Genomic DNA, 19,157 nt, shown 5'->3' with positions numbered 1-19,157 from the left:
TTATTTTTTCACAGAAATTAACTAAAAATCTCCACCATTTACTAAGCAGGACTTTCTACTCTCTGTTCATGTCCCTGTGAATCTTTTCATATTTTGACCATACCAGGCTACCTTCTATGTTTTTCCAATGTGTGCTTTATCATTTTATATTTTCACTCTGCTTCTGATTTGGGCTTTTAAAATAATAATAATTATTATTATTATTAAACTAAGGACTACCATGTTTCTTTGTGTAATTACTACAGAGGCATATAGAGTAGAACTGTTGTCTGTCTAGTATGAGTTGGATTGTTTGCCCATTCTGAGGATAAGATCTTCATGGGAAAATAGTTCTACTTGGTTGGGCTCCCATGTGAATGCTGTTCTTCTGACTAAGTGGACCCTGTTGTATTTGATTAGTGTAAATATTAAGGTTTTTATGCTTAGAAAAACTAAGCACCCTTCTCATTTTTCCTGAAAGCTGTTTTATCTTGTAATAGTGAATTATGTTTTATCTTGTAATGGACCACACACATGCCCTTGTACGTGTCCTGGGCGTTCCAGACAGCATCTGTTACACTCAGGTTTGGCCTTTTTTCCAGAGTAAAAAGTAAAGTGAAACTTCCAGTGTGGCTGGTGTTTTAAGAAATAAAACTGTCAGGAATACAAATGTCATTGCTTATTGAGTTTCCATACAGCACACACCCTAACAGGAGCTCCTGCAGGAGCGTGCGTGGCCGGCACGCAAGCTTCTGAGCTTGCCCGCTCTGTTGTTATGGCTGGTAAATTTGAAACTAAATACAAACACGGGAAAAGATATGATGTTCCTAGAGTTAATGACATCTTTCCAAAATCACTTAATTGTGTGCTAGGCAGAGGTTCATTGTCATGAGTAAATGCTTTGATGCCTAGAGATGAAGTGTGGTGTTGCCTTCTCTGTTAAGTGTTTGGGAGGTGGTGTTTAGCAGCTGTTGATAGTGGTGGTAACATGTGCCTGTTTACTTCTCACGGACTACATAGGCTGATGAGTGTGTATGGAGGAGGGAAATGGGAAATTCTTAGGTAAGGTTTTTGCCACATCACTTGGCTTTCTGTGGAAGTGACAGCAGTGTCATCCCTTTAATGGTGCTTTAAAGGTTCTTTAAAATAAATCTTGCAGTGAAATCAGATTTGGCTGATTCCAGTCATATTCTTCTGATGGAAAAATCTATCTGCTTGATAATATTACTCTGTTCTTTGTGGTGCATAACTGGCTACTTATCAATTATTGCATTCAGTTTAAATTCCTTGTTACCCCATTCAACTGGTGTTAAATTCTGCCTCCCCTCTTATCCTGCCCTGCTGTGTTTCTACTTCTATCAGTTGTGACATGCCTTAGTGGGAAAATGTGGGACTGCAAAGAGCGGGACTCTCTTTACCTCATTGATATAATTGTCTTGAGCTTCTGTAAGTGTGAGCAAGTTGCATTTTTAAAAGCTGAAGAGAAAATTATTTGTAACTCATGTTCCTCTTTGAGTATCTTCCCTGCATTTGTGATCTTTTGATCCTTTTGGGTTTTTTTCAAGTCTGCTCTATTCTGGAAAGTAAAACCAACTAGACCAGAGTGATACTCCATCTTAATGCAAGTTGCCACTTTGTTAATAGTTTGCATCAGAAAGTGCAAGATGTTTTGTGGTGAAACAGCCAGCCCCTATGGGAAACTTGCATTAAATGCCATTAGTTGAATGTTGGTGTATCTGCTTGTGTGGGTCTTAATGACTATCGTGGGAGGTAGCGGACACGTGCGAGTCTTATGCACAGCCATAGTATACATTCTAATAATAATTAACTTCCTAATTTGATTGTTTTCCTTGGTCAGTTTCATTGGATTGTCACAGTTCTGTGAAAAACATTTCTTTAGTTGTCTGTTCCTTTTACAGTGACATCAAACATTCACCTCTTTTGTAGTTTAGTTGTTTCATTGTTGCATCTGACTGGTTTGATGTTTACCCTGGTGTGTTGGGATCTGTGGAGGCCAGGTGTGCAGGGCTTCTCATTCTGCCTTCTCAGACTATTTAGTGAAGAAACATAAGAATTATGCATGAAAATAAAAGAGGAGAGTTGTGTGCTGAGGAAGGCTAGGTGCTTTTTTCTAATCTTTATCTAACCAGGAAAAGAGAAAATTTTGGTCTTGTAAATTTGTGTGGAAGGCAGGGAGCTTGGGCGCATTTGGTTATATTACAGGCAGTGCAAATGTGGTTCTTATTTGTTTACTAACTGGCTGTAGAGGTATTAAAGATTATTGGAAACTCAAAGGTCAGATTTTTTGCTGAATCAAGGTCTGTGTGAGCTGGAAAGCTACAGGGCAGTACTTGTGTATCTGAGATGGAGCTGATGTGGAAGAGCTGCCTTTAGAGGCTATCCACCAGGTATAGTAAAGTCAGCCTTTTAGCTCTGACCACTTTAGCTCTAATCTGTGCCCTCCCTTGGGGTTTCGGTGACTCCACTGAGACACTCTCACTGCCAAGCTGCTCTGTGTGTGCGTCCCTCTGTGTGTGTGTACATGCACAGAAGTTTCCTGAGCTTCAGTTAGCTTCACAAAGTACTTTCATCTGTGTGATCACTAGCCAGGTAGAGGGGTGGAGGAAGGGTGTAACTCCGTCCTTCAGTGGTTTGTTTTTGTTTCTCAGTATGCCTAATGGTCCTGACTCTTTAAAAGGCTTTGGCAATAGACTACACAGACTTTGTCACACCACTGGTTTTACTGAACTGATTTAGCTGTGGCCAACACTAAAGAAGGTAGCATCTTATAGTTTGCTTTGTTGGCTGTTTCAAAGGCAACGATATTAATGAACAGGTGTGAGAAATCCCATTAGGACTACAGTGGCATGTCCAGTTCTCTCAGCTCATAGTGCATTTGTGTGTTCTGTGAACTTTCTTTTTTCTTTGTGGTTTACCTCTAAATCCAGGTTCCTGGTTTGTTGGTTGTTCCCCCCCCCCCCCCCCCCCCGCCGCACTTGTCGTTTCTCATCTTGCCCTACTCTTTCTCACTCTTGCACAATTGAGCCTGCTGCAGTGCAACCCTACGTCATTGTCTAGTCGGTGCCAACAAGGCTGTTGGCATGGCCTCGTTCTGTCCTCATGCCATGGTTAGTGTAATGTAATCATTACCTTGGTTCTGGAGAGCGAAGGTGCTCCTGCTAAGTAAATGTTTACGAACACTGATGGAGGCTAATATTAGGGAAGAGAGAGAAGCACTGTTTAAAGTCTTGTTTCTTTTTTATTTATTTTAAAACAGAACGTTGTTCCTGAGAGAAGCAGCTGATGAGTATTTTTCCTTCACCAGACTGTGATCAGAGGTAAGTGCAGAATCTTTTGTGTTTTTATGGGCTGACATCTCCAGATTTGGTAAGGGGAAGAGCTTACTTAAGTCCTTTTGAGTGGTCTCATGTCAAAATAAGAGGCAAGAAAATAGGGACTTTTTACAAGGGCATGTAGTGACAGGACAAGGGGTAATGGGTTTAAACTAAAAGAGGGTCGATTTAGATTACATGTTAGAAAGAAATTCTTTACTGTGAGGGTGGCGAGGCACTGGAACAGGTTGCCCAGAGAAGCTGTGGATGCCCCATCCCTGGAAGTGTTCAAGGCCGGGCTGGATGAGGCTTTGGGCAACCTGGTCTAGTGGAGGGTGTCCCTGCCCGTAGCAGGGGGGTTGGAACTAGGTGATCTTTGAGGTCCCTTCCAACCCAAACCATTCTATAATTCTAGGGAGGAGGAGGCAGCTAGACTTGTATGCTGCAGTGTGAAGTTGCACTCCTCCTTCCCCCCTTAGAATGATTTGCAGAGGAAACAATTCCCTGTGTCTTGTCTTCAGCTGCCAGCATGAAGTGGCAGACAAGTTAATTTGGATCAGAAAGGAATTTCTGATGCAGTTCCTGAGTGAAATAGGACCGAGTGGTTGCTTATTGCTAAATATTACTTTATATAAACAGAATTACTACTTCCATACCTTGTGGGCAAAATTTGGGGCAATGTTGTTCAGTATCCATTAACTCTGCCTTTGAAAAGGAATGGGAAGGATGTGGGCTAAAAAGCTTTTAAAGTTTCAGATTTTGCATTTCACAGAATCTCTGACCCATGCATAACAGCTGTAAGATCCCTTTGGGAATGACTGTATTTACGTTGCTCCCAGCATACTGGAGCTGCATTCATGACTTATACCCACAGGAAATATCATAAATGTAATTAAAAATAGAAATACTAGGTTTGTCTAAATTCTGTGCTGAAGGAAAGGAGTCCTACGTTTTTTTCACTCAGTTCTGTCTGGATGAATAGTGTACAGAAACTCAGGTGGTGAAGAGAGGTAGACATGCTAAAAAGAGGGACTTCAGACTCTTTGAGCCCTACACATGCTACAGCTCTAAACTTCCTCTGTCTGTCAACTGGAAGCTGAACTTTAACCGTAATTTTCCTGGGAAGCCATAGAAAAGTTTGATATTGTTGCCCAAATGAAAGATTTCTTCCAGGGCCAGTCTCCGTGCAGCTCCCACTTTCTTTTGGCAGCCCCTTCCCAGCTCCACTCACAGTGCAGGTCTGTGTTTTCCTGTTCTCTCAACCCTAAGCCTGAGTTTTCTGGAGACCTGTAGACAAGGGTCCTCAGGCATTGCTCAGATAAAAGGATTTTGGAGGGTTGGAAAAGAGGTAGGACCTGTGTAGCTGGTGTGCCCCTGTTTTCATAGCTAGTTCTTCCAATGCGATTCAAATAGTAAGTCTTGTCTCCTGTAAACTTTTTGTTGTCAGTTTGGCAGGTGCAATTTGCAGAAACTAGTAAAGGAGCAAAAATAACATGAAACATGTGATAAAGGTTTTTGTACTTGTAATACAGTGTTTTGAGGAGTAGAGTTGTAATAGAAGCCAGAGCTACTTTTGCAAACTCAAGAGTAGAACCAGAATAAATTAAACAAAAATTTGTGATGGAGTAGAATGGGTGTAATGACCACATTAGCATTCTGTCCAGCTTGAATAGAGGTGTAATCCAGAGATGTGTAATTCCAGCGACACTTGGTGTAATATTCACATGAGAAATTGATAAATATTTATAACAAGTGAGGGAGTGAAAATATTAATGGAATGCTTCCTATATTCTACTAATGTTGATGTATATGTGACGTCATGGCTAGAACAGCAAAGGGAGAAGAATGTTTGATTTCAGCTACAGCCACTGCACCTATGATTTCATTGACACTAAGGCTAGGAAATGGGAAAAGACAGCAAAAAATGTAGAAATGGTAGCAGGTAGAGAGGGGACCAGGCAGTATATATAGCCAGGTAGGCCATGCAAACCCATTTCACTATACCTGAAGGTAGAGTTATTGGAAACTGTAAGTTACTGTTACTAATTTAAAAGTGGACTTTGGGCTTTCCTTGTGCTAACCCATGCTTAGTTCATCATTAGCAATACTTACTTATTGTTTAATAATGTTTTAATGTTTCCTGCAATGAGATGCCTATGCCAATAATATCCCACAGTTAAATTACCGAAAAAATAAGAGAACAAGCCACAAAATGCCTGCAACTTACTTTTCAAGAATCCTTTATTTTTCTAAAAGACATCTCAACTCTCTTCAGTCATAGCAGAAGTAGAGGGACAAATAAGTCCTTTTCTCTTCCGTTATATTTTATCTTTTCCTGGTTCCTCACTGTGTCTATTTTGTTCTGTCAGTTGGTTCTATTAAGAACTTGTCTATCATGTATTTCTTTGCAGTCACCAGTTCTTCATTTCCTTGTCTGGGGCAGGTTATAGTAACCAGTTCCTCTGAAACTTGTGGAATTGATCTAATCATATCTGTGAGGTACTGTCATTGAAACATCTCCAGAAGTATGCTGGTTTACTTAGATGGTATGTCTTCATGACATCATGCCGCATTTATGCAACAGAGATGAATTCTAGTGCTTGGACAGGATTTGGTCTTAAACATTTTAATTAGTTTATTGGACTGAAGTTCAAAAGAACTGGCAAGTTAGTGGTGGATTTTTGCCAGTTACTATTTACATTGTTTTTAAGGGTTGGCTGTTGCTGAAGATGAGCCTGTTGAGTATTAAAGATGAATACAAAAATGAAATAACTGTCTCAAATTGTAGGCACTACTAAGTGTAAAGACTGTGTAAGGGTAGCAACCTGCATAGCAACACCTACTAACCTCATTATCCTTTCCTCCATATAAGCTTACTTTATCCCCACGTGAGCTTTGGAGGTCTTCTGTGAGATAAGAAACGTGAGCACAGCTGAACAGAGACGAAAAGTTAATGACAAAGCAGAAGGGCACAACTTAGGGTACTCTGGCAGGGACACATTTCGCTCTTCTGAATTTGTCATCTGTTTGTCAATTGAATGGCTTAACTCTGGTCCTTTTCGCCCTTCTTGCCCTGGATTTTAAATGAATATAATCTTATGGTTGGGGAATGCTGTGTTAAATACATCAAGAGCTTTTTTTCTACTTCAACATGGAAGAGGAAAAGTAACACATTGCCATTAAGTTTTCTCATATAAATGCAAACACATGTTCTTCCTTTCCTTCACCTTCTTCCACAGAATGATTCATGTGCTTCTATATTACAAAACTCTTATTAGTCTCTCAGATTATATTTTCTGTATCTGGCATTAAAGCTGTTGATCCATTACTGCGCTAAGGCCCTCACCAAACTGCCAAGATCTGTCCTAAGGCCATGCTTAAAGGCTTGGAAATCAACTTATGTTGTGATTATGGACAACTTGGAGGCCTTCCCAGAAAGGACCTGACCAGTCACCAGTTACAAGAGATGAATATTGTTTCCATTGATTTTTAAATCTGTTCCTGCAACCACTATGTACCAGCCTCTTGTCAGGGCACAGCAAGGGCCGGGAGCTGAGGCAAGCCAGGAGGCAAGGGTGACCCCAGTGCAGGCAGTACCCTCACCGATGGGGTGCAGTCCCACAGGGTCTGAGCATGGCAGGCAGAGCCGGCTGCTGGTAACAGGGTCTATTGACAGTCCCAGGCGAGATGGAGTGATTGAGGCACCATCCAAGAGTTTAAAAGACAGGGCTGGAGACAGAGCTACGGCATGGGTCCAAAGTCCACCCAGGACAGGGACAAAGGCAGGACTGGGTACAAGCTACAGTGTATATACAAGGAGTCTTTCCAAGAGACAAGCTTCCTACAGCCTAAGTCAATCCAGGAGATGGGGCCAGAGGCAGGGCTGCAGACAGGTACACCTACAGCAAAGTTCAGGCAAAGAGCAAAGGCCCAGGCCTGAGCTTAAATGGGGATGCTGGGTCATAGGCAGAGGGAGTGTGTGGAGGTCCCACGTGAGGCTGGTCTGTGCCATTACGGGCTTATGGTGCCCTCAGGGTCCTGACACCTCCAGCTCCTTAGTGGGACAAGTGAAAGGTGGCTTACTCTGTATGCCATCATCTCTCACATTTTTTAATGATATAACTGGTGCCTATAATAGACCCTCTTTATTTCACTGAAGAGGAAGAAAAGGGTTTTCTTTCACATGCCTGTTCTGGCCCCAGAAATTCTTGTCATCCCTCAGATAGGCACTTCATTCCAGACAGGGTAGATGATGGCTCACTTGTCTCCTGATGTAAGAGACAGAGGTAGGTATGTTTTTAGGAATACAAACCTTTTACTGTTTTTTTGTTTGGGTTTTTTTTCCCCCCTTAATCCCAAAGTCAACTACAACTAGACCTTCTCAAGAACCACTCTTGTTTTCTATTTCAGTGACAGGCCAAAAAAAAAAAAAGGGTAATAAGTCATAGCTGTCTTCAATTGAATTTCAGGTAGGGTAGATTTCACAAGTGACAACATAAATATTCAAGCCAGCTAGAAATTTACCAAAATCTGTGCAAATAAAACTAGCTTATTGGAGTTGAATGGATTGTACCTGCACAAGTCTGCAGGGTCTGTCTCCTTTCTTAGTCCCCATCCCTGCCTCAATTCTGGCAATGTTCACATGGCTTGTTATGCCAATAAGCTATTGTTGGGTTTAACTGTAGTTGTCTTTGTGCTGTGGAGTGGATCTCTGTTAACCTCAGTTAAAGGGGAAATTCAGGACAGGAAGCTGTTCCTCTGTTAACAAACAGATATTGGCTGGGTTTAAATGCATTATTAAATCTTCTCTTATCCCTTCTGTGGCTGCTAAAGAGAACAAGAAGTTTTCCCTCCTCCCGCGGTCATCCTCAGAAAATCTGCTTTGTGTCCAAGTATCTTTTTGAGAAGAGCTAGGGTAATCTAGGTTTTTTATTAATACTTGGTGAGGAAGGATGGAAGGAACTCAAAAGAAATCTGATTTTTTTCAGGTACTTAGTTCAGTATTAAAGTACCTCAATAGTGACCTATCTTTGCTAGTATTTTTCCGGTGAAATTTGCACACAAACATTTTTGGTCTTCATTGGCTCCAGTGAGAGTTTCAAGATTTATGGCACTGGCTACAGCATATCCTGTGTGTTGTCTCTACCTGTAAAATGTGGTAAAGGAAAGTGAATCAGTGACACAGTGGACAGAGCCCTGGGGGACAGGATCTGTGCACAGAGGAGACTGGGGGGGGCGGGGGTGAGACTGGGTGAGAAATTCTTGTTTGGCACATTACTATAAACCACACTAGATTTGTTATGTGTTTCTGTCTGGAGGTTAAGAATTGTTCAGGGATAGCACCATCAATGCTATCGTGCTGTGGTGGCTTACTAATAAGGCTTGATCAAGAAAATTTTTCAAAGAATGTAAACTAAACATCTTGCTACGTCTTGGTTGTTCCAGAACCATTCAGCCCCTGTCCATTTCTCAAGTATAATCAGTGTAAACAGCATCCTAAACCTGAGGTATTTTGAAAAATACATACCAGAAAAGCATATGTCCCTCTGACATGGCAGGGCACGAGGAATGTGTTTTGCCTAGCTGTTTAAAGTCATTGTAAAGGTCCAAGTAAACGCCTTGTAGTATAGCCCAATAAATGAGATGCATCGGAGAGAATTATTGAGTGTCTTTTGGGGTATGAAGCCAGGATTTCAGTATAGGTCTGTTAGCAGATTTGCTTGGACAATGGCATTTTGCTCTGTTTTTTATTTAACTTTTCAAGATGGAGTTATTTACAAACTTAAGGCCACTTATTTAAAACATATTTACCTTGACACCATATACCTTTATAAGCTACTGATACAAAGCACAGCAAGAGGTTTGGGTCTAACCAACAGCCTGGAAATCATGCTGTTCCTCCCGTAAGGAGGAAATACTGCAAATACTGTTAATATTTTTGTAACAATCACCATTCTTTAGGTATAGAGATTCTAAAAGACCCCTTTCTTTCTCCAGATAGTTGGTTCTGGTTTTCAGATGGGTTTTCCAGATTATGAGTATTAGAAGTAGATGAAAGATACGGGCTGGTCCAGAAATGCTGCAGCGGGCATGTGATTTCAGCCAGTGAGAGAAGAGAGACTTTTATCTGAATCGTGACTAGACATTTTGAGTTTGCTTTCATTTTCCTGGGCATTATGCTAACAAAAGTTAAAATCTGTTTTAATTCACAGATATACAAAAATTGTCTAATAAAGATATTGACATCTTTACAGTGAATTAAAGCTACTGATGATTGGCCTGATTTTCTTGATAACCTTTCCTTGGACCCCTCAGAAATAGTCTGCTGATCCTGGTGGAAAACCTCTGCCGTGGTGTTGTATAATTCTGCAGCTGTGCCTCTGCTCTCGCTACAATGATTAAAGTACATTGAGTAGTGAATAAAAAGAGCACATAACGGTGTCAGAAAGGCCTTATTGTATATCATAACCAGCACAGGGAACGTTATAGAGAGACCTACATGGTTATCTCAATCTTCATGACAGAGGGGAAGCTGTCTGGGAAGGGGAGGCAGTATTTGCAATGTGCAGCAGTAGAGGCTGTCTCTTAACAAGTAGCAACACCCACCATTTCCCCCTTTATTTCAAGGGCTCTTTGGAGACAGTCACCACAAAGTGATATTGAGCAGAACTACAGCTTGTGTCGTCGCAGGGTAGTTAGGACTGACTGTTCAGGAAAATATCACTGAAATCTCACTATAACTACCTGCTAGCATGAGGACATAGTTGGTGTACTTGCTGCTAAGTGATGCCTCTAATTTAGCTCAGCAATTGAGCTAAATTTTTCTCTGCTTGCCATTGATCTGGGGGACAGTATGGAATAGTTCTGGGAGTTGGCAGGGAGTGGGAAAGTATGGGATGTTTGGGTAGGGAGGGTGGAGGAGAGGAAATCTAGCCTTTGAGAGATACACTGAAGTTTTGACTTTAAGTTAATTGTCTTCATATACATGGAGCAGCAGTAATTCTTCTCTCTAATATTTTCTAAGTGAATAAATTTGAAAAGACTACCAGCAAGTGTCCAATAAACCTGAATCTCAATAAAACACTGGATACTGGAGAAAAATGTATTAAGTGTATGGTGAACACTTGTCATGAAAATCTTGGCTATTCTAAAAATCAGTCCTTTGTTGTGTGGAGTAAGGATTTTCTGACGTCTTTGTGATTAGCGGAGTATGGAGAGATTTCCAACATCTGCTTTTTGCATACTGCAGCTTGAATGGAAAGGGTTTGTTTACTGGCATAGATGGGAGCTGGAAGCTTAAAATTTAAATGATTTTAGGTTATGTATAAATGAAAATTTTTGTCAGCATCATCCATCTGCAGTTCACAAAGAGGCTTGCAAACTTGCAGTGCTGCATTGTAGCATGACATATATGTGAGATTTTTTTAAACAAGAGGCAGAATAGAGAGTTGTCTCCTGTATTAGATGTAAAAACCACATTTTTCAAAGGTACTCAACATCCATTTAACTTTTGTTGATTGATTAGGGCAGCAGCACTAGTTTCATGTGTGTAATCCTTATCCCTCAGCACCTCGTCTTTTATTCACCGCTTAGCAATAAATATCTTAATGTCTGTGTGCTTTTCTTTCTAAAAGACTTCAGTGCTTTTTTCAGTTTTCATACTAAATAAATGAATAAATAAATAACTTGCTGTGGTTTTGTAAGGTATCTTCCAGGTTGAAACAACACTGAACAAATCATTGTGCTGTTATAGGACAGAAAGAATGCATAATAGTATGCACATTCTGAATTAGTTTTATTGCTAATTCAAAAGGAAAATAATCTACTCCTAATAAACAATTTAAAACATTTTCTACCTTAGCTTCCGGGGCTTGTCGGATCAATGAGACAGTAGAAAATATCTTTGAGACAGACCTTGCTGCAGCTACCTGGTCAATTTAACTGTGAGAAGCTAGACATTGTGCAAAAGCAGCCTAAGTCCTAGTAGGTAACTCCAAGAGCCTGATAACTGATTTTTCTTCTTAGCTTGTTATTATCAGGATAAAATTTTTAAGGAGGTACTTTGTTCGCTTTATAACAAATAGCACCTCAATCACTGAGATTCAGGCCTCTTGCAGAGCACTGTCTAATACCCTGTAACGTTCCATCACATTAAGTTTTCACTGTCTTATTACAGAAGTGTTTGCTGTGCGCTGTCAACTCCTGTTAAAATAACTCCTCTAGAGATGTGTGTTAGTGTGTCATCCTGTCTGAAAACCCTCTTCTCCCAAACCCTGATAGAGAAAGGATACAACTTTGAGCATACCTAGGGCTTTGCATCTTCAAAGAGAAGAGTATACTGTGGTCAGAAGCGCCTCCTTTCCTGCCTGCCTCTCCAGTCCGCTAGGGCACTGTTTTCTACTACGTTTTAAACTGGAGAACCCCTCTTGTGCCAGTCTATTGGGGGTATAAAAAGAGGTTAGCTCTCCCACCACCACTGCGACCAAACACGCTTAGATAGGGACAGAACATAATCTCTCTCCTGTATGTGTTCTTTAAACATGCTAATTTTTTATTAGTGCTGCACAAAAAGGTGATTTTTCTGTGTCCCTCTGCAGATTTATTCCAATTTCCAGATTCCAATAATAGTGTCTGAGTGTACTTAGCTGGTGTGCTCCCCCTCCCCTGATAATGAGATCAGTTCACTGAGTGAAACTGCAAGCCACATTAGGGCAGGAGAAGCAATTTACTGCTGCTGAATACATTTGCTGAGTGTAGTTTCCCTCATCTTGTCAGCTTGTCAGTCTGGAGGCATCTATAAACCTGTGACAGCTTCAGAAGACAAACTCCGGCAGCAAGCTGTCAGGGTGCCAGGCACTGCTGTCTGCGGGCTCCCTTCCTCCCCTCTCCCCCCTTGCTCGCCTGCTTGCCCTCCCTCTGCCTGCCTTCCTCTCTTCTCTGTATCTCCCTCTCCCTCCTCTTCTCCCTCGCTCCCCGCCTCCCTCTACCTTATTGATGTGGGTTTAGGTGCTGCTGTTCTCCATGGCGGTACCTTTTTGGTTTCCTCCTTGATCCTCTTGCCACTGGAACAAAAGGAGAACTGGCTGCCCATGGTGCAGCACCTGCCTGTGCAGCCTGAGGAGCGAAGGGGAGGAAAGCGGGGCACTCTGCATCCCGCTCTGCCTGCGCTGGCAGTGAGCTTGTTCAGTCACTTCGCTAGAAATGCCTTTGAACTGCTGCCAGATCCCATTGTCTGCCGTGCAAATGGAGTTCAACGCCCTGCCGTGATTAGATGCACAGTGTGTAAGAGGAGGAAGGAATGGAGCTGTATCCCCACCCTGAAGGAGCATCTCAAATCTGCTGTGTGCTGTGATAATCTGAATACTGGACCATGCTTCCCTGTCTTCCTCTGCACACCATCTTCCTTACTTTCCTCTCGTCGTTCCTGAGATTTCAGGGAGTGACACGGAAGCTTTTCAGAGAGGAGCTGCAAGACAAGATAGTTTCTGGGGAGAAGAGGGCTGTGCTTTTGGGCTGTTTATGTGGGACTGTGCTTTGCCCAGCACCCACCTGTAGCTGCAGTATGATATACCAGCTAGTGGTTAATGGTGCTTATGCTCAGCAGTGATGTGCTCTTTTTTAGCATGAAATTATTTACATTTTTCCATTCATCTGCACTTAAAAATTCGAGCATCCTTAGGTTCACAAAATGATCTGAGAGATTTTGGCAACACTGAGTGAAGGCAAGGCAGCTACTGCTACTAATAATGGCTCAGCCATCTACCAACTGTGCAGCCCAGCTGCCCTTCTCCAGAAAGGCCAGCTCACTTTCTATATGATTTTTGTGAAGAGCAGCTCTCAGGCTTTCTTGCTTTCCCTTTGGCTCCATGTCTTTCCTTGGGTTGCTGACTCTCAGACCCCTTTTGAGAAAGTAACTTCACTTGAGGATTTCGCTTTTAAAGGTAGGAATTTGAATCTTTATGCTTATCTTTGCTATTCCTTATCTAATTGTTACCTAGGTTGTTACAAGAAAACATTATTTTCTCTCATGCCTTGTTATTTGGCTGCTTGTTAGCCAGTCATCATATGCAAGAACAATGCTTTGAGAGGAGGATGGAGGAGCTGCTCTTCAGTGACTGTATTAGGCAGTGCACTAAGTGGAGTTGGCAGGGCTTGTATCTCGCACTGATATGCCTGCTATGTTCCTTGCTCGTCAAGCTCTTTGTTAGTTCCTTCTCCTCCTCCTCCCTCTGCTCTCCCTTTCCCTCCCCAATAGGATGTCTCTGCATCTAACCTTGCTGCTGGGTTAAATTCAGGTTCTGAAATGTGCTAGAGGAGGATGAAATCTGCCCTGTGAGGAGCTGGTGGTTCACGAATGCACTTGAACAGTACAAGGAAGCTGGTTATAGCTGCACTCCTTCGCCTAGGCTACTGCTCACGCTGCACTATTAAATAGATGCTCCCTTGACCCTTTGTAGTCACTTTATGTCTTGGATACCTGACTGGAAGATGAACAGATATCAGCAATATTGGTAACTGATGAAATCATTATAAAGATTAGAGCCATTACAGACAGAACATTTTAAAAATCAGATGATGTCTTGTACATTCCCAGAGGACTAATGCAACCACATTTTGTAGTGGTTTGTCACGCAGCAATCTAAATTCTCATTTGCATCTCAAGAGCAAAGCTAGTTGTGCTAAGTTAATATTTAGCAACTTTAAAAATTTCCATTTCTACGCTTTCCAGATATTCTTTTTCCTTTCACCACAAACTAGTAAAAGAGGACCCTTGAGTTAACAATGTGTTTATTTTCCATTTTTTAGTTCCTTGAGAAATAAGATTCGCTTGGAGTACTGAGGATTTTCTGGTCATCAAGAAATTTCTTGATCCTCAAGATGAGATGTAGCTGCCATTCTCTCGGTCAGGGCACATTAAACAGAATTTGGGCCTTTAAAAATGTTCTTTAAGTAACCAGTCAAGTTCATACTCCTAGTACAGATGCTTCTGCAGTGTGTAGGAAGCAAGAGCTTGGCCTGGAGCACAGACCAGAAACTTCTCACAGGGCCTCTTCTCGTAAGGGTCTTAGTGTTTTCCTCTTACTGTAATGAATGTCGTCAGCTGGTCAGGCTGCTTTGTAACTAACTGTGTAGATGTAGCTCCTGCTGTCTAAAGCCTTCCCTCTACAATGTTGCTATATGGAAGAGGAGACAGAATTTTCAATTCCTTTCTGTGCTCTCCCTCTTTTCTCCCCAGCTTCAGCTCAAAAAGTGTGAGGAAGGGTAGTGGTCTCTGCTTAAGTGATGTCATATGTTTTGGGTTAGCTAAAATTGCAGTGAAATTTTTTCTGTATTGTATTAGGATCTGGCCTTTCTATAGGCCATTCAATTCAAGAATCCCAAAGAGATAATGAAAAGGTACGTGTTGACAGGAGTGTTTAACCAACAGAGCAGTAGTAACCTGTCAGAGGTGACCTGCTGATAACTCCAGGACTCTTGGGTCTTACCTCACTGCTGGAATTGTCAGACAACCTCCTTATGTGGCTTTTCTGCTTCAGGGATTTGAAAGAAATTACAAAAAGAAATACCAATAATCTTTCAATAAAAGTGTTATCTATTGTTTTAAACCATCCGGAAATGATGTATCAAGTCTGTTACTTCAGATGAAATATAACAAAAAATCATTTACCCTACTGCTGTCCTTCATCATGAAATAACCATTTTGTGCGCTCAGTAAAATGTTATAGCGTGTCAGAGGCATTTCGTGAGTGGATGCAGCCATTTGCTTGAAACCACAATTAAGGTCCGGTTGTGTGAGCGCCTGTTCAGCCTGGTGTTACTGCTGCAGGGCGTATAGATGTGTCTCTGTTGTCATACCTCATTCCACACATCTGGACCCTGCCAAAGTTTTCTCCTAGCAGGGTGAAGTGCCACTTGTAGCGCAGAGCTGGACTGGAGCAGGTACTTGACTAGTTATCAGTCTGTGGGGTGCCTGTTTTCTGATGCTTCTTGATGGAGTCACCCAGTGCAGTAAAAGCACTCAGGTGTGTTTGAAAGCTGGGAACCTCATTTTAGTCTCTGAAACACTCTAAAGAAGGTGATGGATTCAATAAGCTTGTTTCAAGAGAGGCAATTGGCAGTGCTCATTTATAAAAAATGCTGCTGGGTTGCTGAAAATAGGAGGGGAAAGAGGTTGAGAAGGAAAGTCTGCAAACTAAGCCTGCTTACACACATCAGGATGAGCCCAGGCATGAAGCGAAAGGAAAACTCTGAGCTCTTCATTATCTAATACTCCCTTAGGGCAATAACAAACTCACTATAGAGCCAGCAAGCCAGGCACAGGGGCTGGCAGAGAGAGAGCACACATTGTTCTCAGAATATGGCTGGTGCTGGAATCTTTCACTGCAAATTTGAAGCCATCTTTAATGCAAAATATTCCTCAAAGGGATTGAGGTTTGTTGCTTACCATTTCAAAAGTTGCTTTCAATCCAGTGTGATGCCTTCTTCTGAACAAAAGCCTGTAAAGTTAGGTATCATACAACAAAGGAAGCATAATCTTGCTTTTTCATAACCCCATATATGAGCTGAGGTTATGCAGAGGCCCTCCTTTTTGAAAAAGACCAAATGGAGAAGTTCAGCCCTTTCTGCTTTCATGTGTTGTAGCTTTTCAGCCTTTCTGTGGGGCTTAGTGGCCAGTCCATATTGTGTGCTTCATGTCAGAGTAAGTATTTATTTTTGTACTGAAAATTCAAGTGCAGAATATATTTGTGTAAAGGCCAAATGTTTTTCCTGGGGTGGGGAATGTGGGAAAGCACATAATGCAGACCTCCAGCGTCTCCCGCTGATATATGTGCAGTTGTTCTGTTTGGACTTCGATAAGGAGGGGGGGCTAGAAGTTAAAGTGTCTCTTCTGAGATGGTAAGGTAGTTAGGAGTATGATTCGTGGCGTTGGTTCAGCCTGTGTACGTTAAATTGGTTGATTGGCGTTAGTCTGTTTAGGATCGTGAAGGAAAGTGGAACTCTTTCTAAAAAAGTAGAGGACTCAAATATCTTCTCTTATTTGTATTCCTAGCATTTGCAGAGTCCAAGGTGATTCTTCATATAAGCAATTTGACCTAAAATAAATTCACTCTCTTCCCTCTTCCCAATAAATTAAATGCCATTGCCAGTAGTTTAACCTCTGAGGTGGCCCTTGCTGAATGAGCGTGGTTCCCCTGTTTGACGCAAATAACAGCAGTGAAGAAAAAGAAATGTATGAGACCCTGGCAAATGCAGTGGAGGGGAAGAGAATTTTCATCCCTCCATCGAGCAACCTATATGCTGTCAGCAAACCAAGCTGAGTTACGACCCTTCTGCTAATTGAGAACTGCTACAGGATTTTTCACCTTCTGTCTGTCTCAAATGTCATTCTCTGGAGTGTTTGCAGTAGAGCAGTGAGCCATGGCAATCCCACCCTTATCACTGCTTTGAAGTTTGCGTTTTACCCAGGTAACATCAGGATACCAATTCATTCTAATATGTTCACAAAGTGCTGTCGAGGCATCGGTGCTCAGCATCTTTGTGTAACGTGATTCTCATTTTACAGATGGGGTTCAGGAAATGCGTAACTGCATCAAGTTAAAAGTGGAATAAAGGACTGAACTCAGTCTTACTCTAATTCCCTAGCTTTTAGGATGATGTCTAGCTCCCTGCCAGAGGGACAACAAAGAGCACTCACTGTCTCAAAGATGGTCTTTGAACCCATTTCTGATGGTGTGGACCAGTGCACAAAGGGGAAGTTGAAGATTTTAATATGCCACCCTGTCTCATCTCCTGTGATAATTCTGCTCTTCCTTCTACCCCTTCTGTAACTGTGCCAGGAAAGAAGGAAGCCAACAAAAGCACTGAACCTGGCAGATCCCAATGTTGGTCTCCTGAACATGGAGCCCTTGCTTGTGGCTCAGCTGTGGAATCTTCCTCTCTGAATGCTTTGGAAAATCAGTGTCTGGATGAGAGGACAAAATTGGGTCCTCAGTTTACGCGTGCAGGAATGAGTTAGAAAACAGTCATCCTGTCCTAACTCTGGAGGAGCTGAATGAGCTTATAGCCTGATAACCCCCCCACACCCCTTGGCACTGCTTCAGTGGAGTTCTCTCTTGGCACTGTTGCCAAGGGACTGTCCCACTGAGCAGGGGTTGAAACAGAGAGCTGCGTCGGTGGGTTTCCTGGAGCTGGAATGACCTCGTCAAACTGGCAGCCCTGTGTGGCCAAGGAGGAGAAGGATGTGCAGGTCTGCTCTCCTGGCTGGGGTGGGGTAATAATGGTGAATTTGCACATTTGTTTGTCCCCCCCCTTGGCTGAGAGGGCAGTCAGGCAGCAAAGCCAGCGCAGAGGAGGCTGGGTTGCATCCAGCAGCAGGCAGCTGCCTTGCAATGCTGCCTGGTCGCGTCAGATAAATTGGTTGGCAAAATGCAAGCAGGCAAAGGGGAATATGAGCAAAAATAAGCAAAAAAAGCACTGGGGCAGAATTCTTGCTATAGGTACCAAGATGTCAGCGGGTCCTTTGAATGCACTTTCCGTTAACACTTGCAATCACAGATGTTCTGCAAGCCACTTAGCGCTTCACGGGAGAGTGAGGACAAAGTCAAAGGGTTTCAAATTATTGCAGAAACACTAACCCAGATTCATAATGAAGACTGAATTTTACAATTCAAGTAGAGGCTTCGTTTCTTTGTTGTGTAAGAAAACAGAGCATGTCTTCCAAAAAGCTATAATCTTTATATTCCAGCCACCAAATTAATTATGTGAGAGTTAAGTAGACCAAATAATTAGAGTTAAAATTAATTTGTGTATTTAACTTTAAAATTAATGTATAAAAATTTAAAATATGTTTATCATGGTGTATTTTTTAGTAACATAATTATAGCTCTTCAAAGTTGCTGTCTAGCTAAAAATTATTTAATTCTTGTGTTTTGGCTACAATGAAGAAGATAAGAAAATTCAGAGTTTGGATATCCAGACTGCCTTTGCTCTCCCCCTTTGCAGCAATGTTGAGTAAAAAAAAAAGAAGAAAAAATCTTGTCTGGAAGTATAGTGTTAATCTAATCTGGGGCTACTAAAAAGCATTAATTATTTAGTTATAGTGTTGCTGCAAAGTTGAGTTTGAATTTCTTGAACGCTCTAAATGCGGTTGTTTCTCTCCCATCACATCTGCGCACAAGATTTTAGTGTTAAGTGATCTGAAAACTATAAAGTATCTGTTACCTCACTGAGATCAATTAGCACATTTGTACTTGAGATTTCAACATTAATGATGAAATTCCAGCATTTATAGTGTTTTATTGTGGGTGTTCTTTAATGTAGGTAATCTACACTGTCAGCTAGCTAATACCGCTTTTGTCTCTGTATGGGAAATGGTTTACAATTGAAAGGGCAGAAAGGCACTGTAAGAATGTAGTTGAGGCAACTTTCCTGCCTAATGCAGTCCTTGCCTTCTTTTGCTCCCAAATGCTTCTCTCTGGACAAAGGGAAGGGATGAATGCAGTTAGACAGTACTGCAAGCATATTAGATTTTCACAACCAAACCAGCAGTGGCTTTAGTCAGGATATGGATGAAATAATGCTGTGGTGTGTCCGGGATATTGCAAGACATGGTGAATTTTAGACTTGCAAACTGGATGAGCCCTTCTCCATCAGCATTAAATACATAAGCTGTAAGTATGCTAGCGTGTTTCTGCTGGAATTCATCTTTGAAGATGAGCTGTTAAGCCTTTTAGACCCTGCTTCTTCTGATTATTAAAGAACCTATGTTTTTTAAAAGTAGGTAAGCTAGACCTAATGTCTCAGGCAAATTCTGTCTTTAGGCGCTATGTTTCTGCCTCCTTAAGC

The 19,157-nt window shown here is 41.8% G+C and overlaps 1 protein-coding gene across 16 annotated transcripts in view; it reads left to right on the top strand.

Annotated features, from left to right (window-relative positions):
- The window catches only part of NDST2 (N-deacetylase and N-sulfotransferase 2), a 137,755-nt gene that overhangs the window by 82,710 nt on the left and 35,888 nt on the right, over positions 1-19,157 (top strand). For 15 of the 16 annotated variants that reach the window (XM_054831047.1, XM_054831033.1, XM_054831040.1 and 12 more), the window contains one exon: positions 3,257-3,317. The gene's annotated coding sequence lies outside the window, so the exon portion shown is untranslated. Of the gene's footprint in view, positions 1-3,256; positions 3,318-12,323; positions 13,253-19,157 lie in introns of those variants that run through there. The other variant, XM_054831032.1, reaches the window with a different exon arrangement.

The sequence above is a fragment of the Grus americana genome, chromosome 7, assembly GCF_028858705.1.
Source record: "Grus americana isolate bGruAme1 chromosome 7, bGruAme1.mat, whole genome shotgun sequence".
Classification (NCBI taxonomy): Eukaryota; Metazoa; Chordata; class Aves; order Gruiformes; family Gruidae; genus Grus; species Grus americana.
This window is presented reverse-complemented; position numbering and strand designations above follow the sequence as displayed.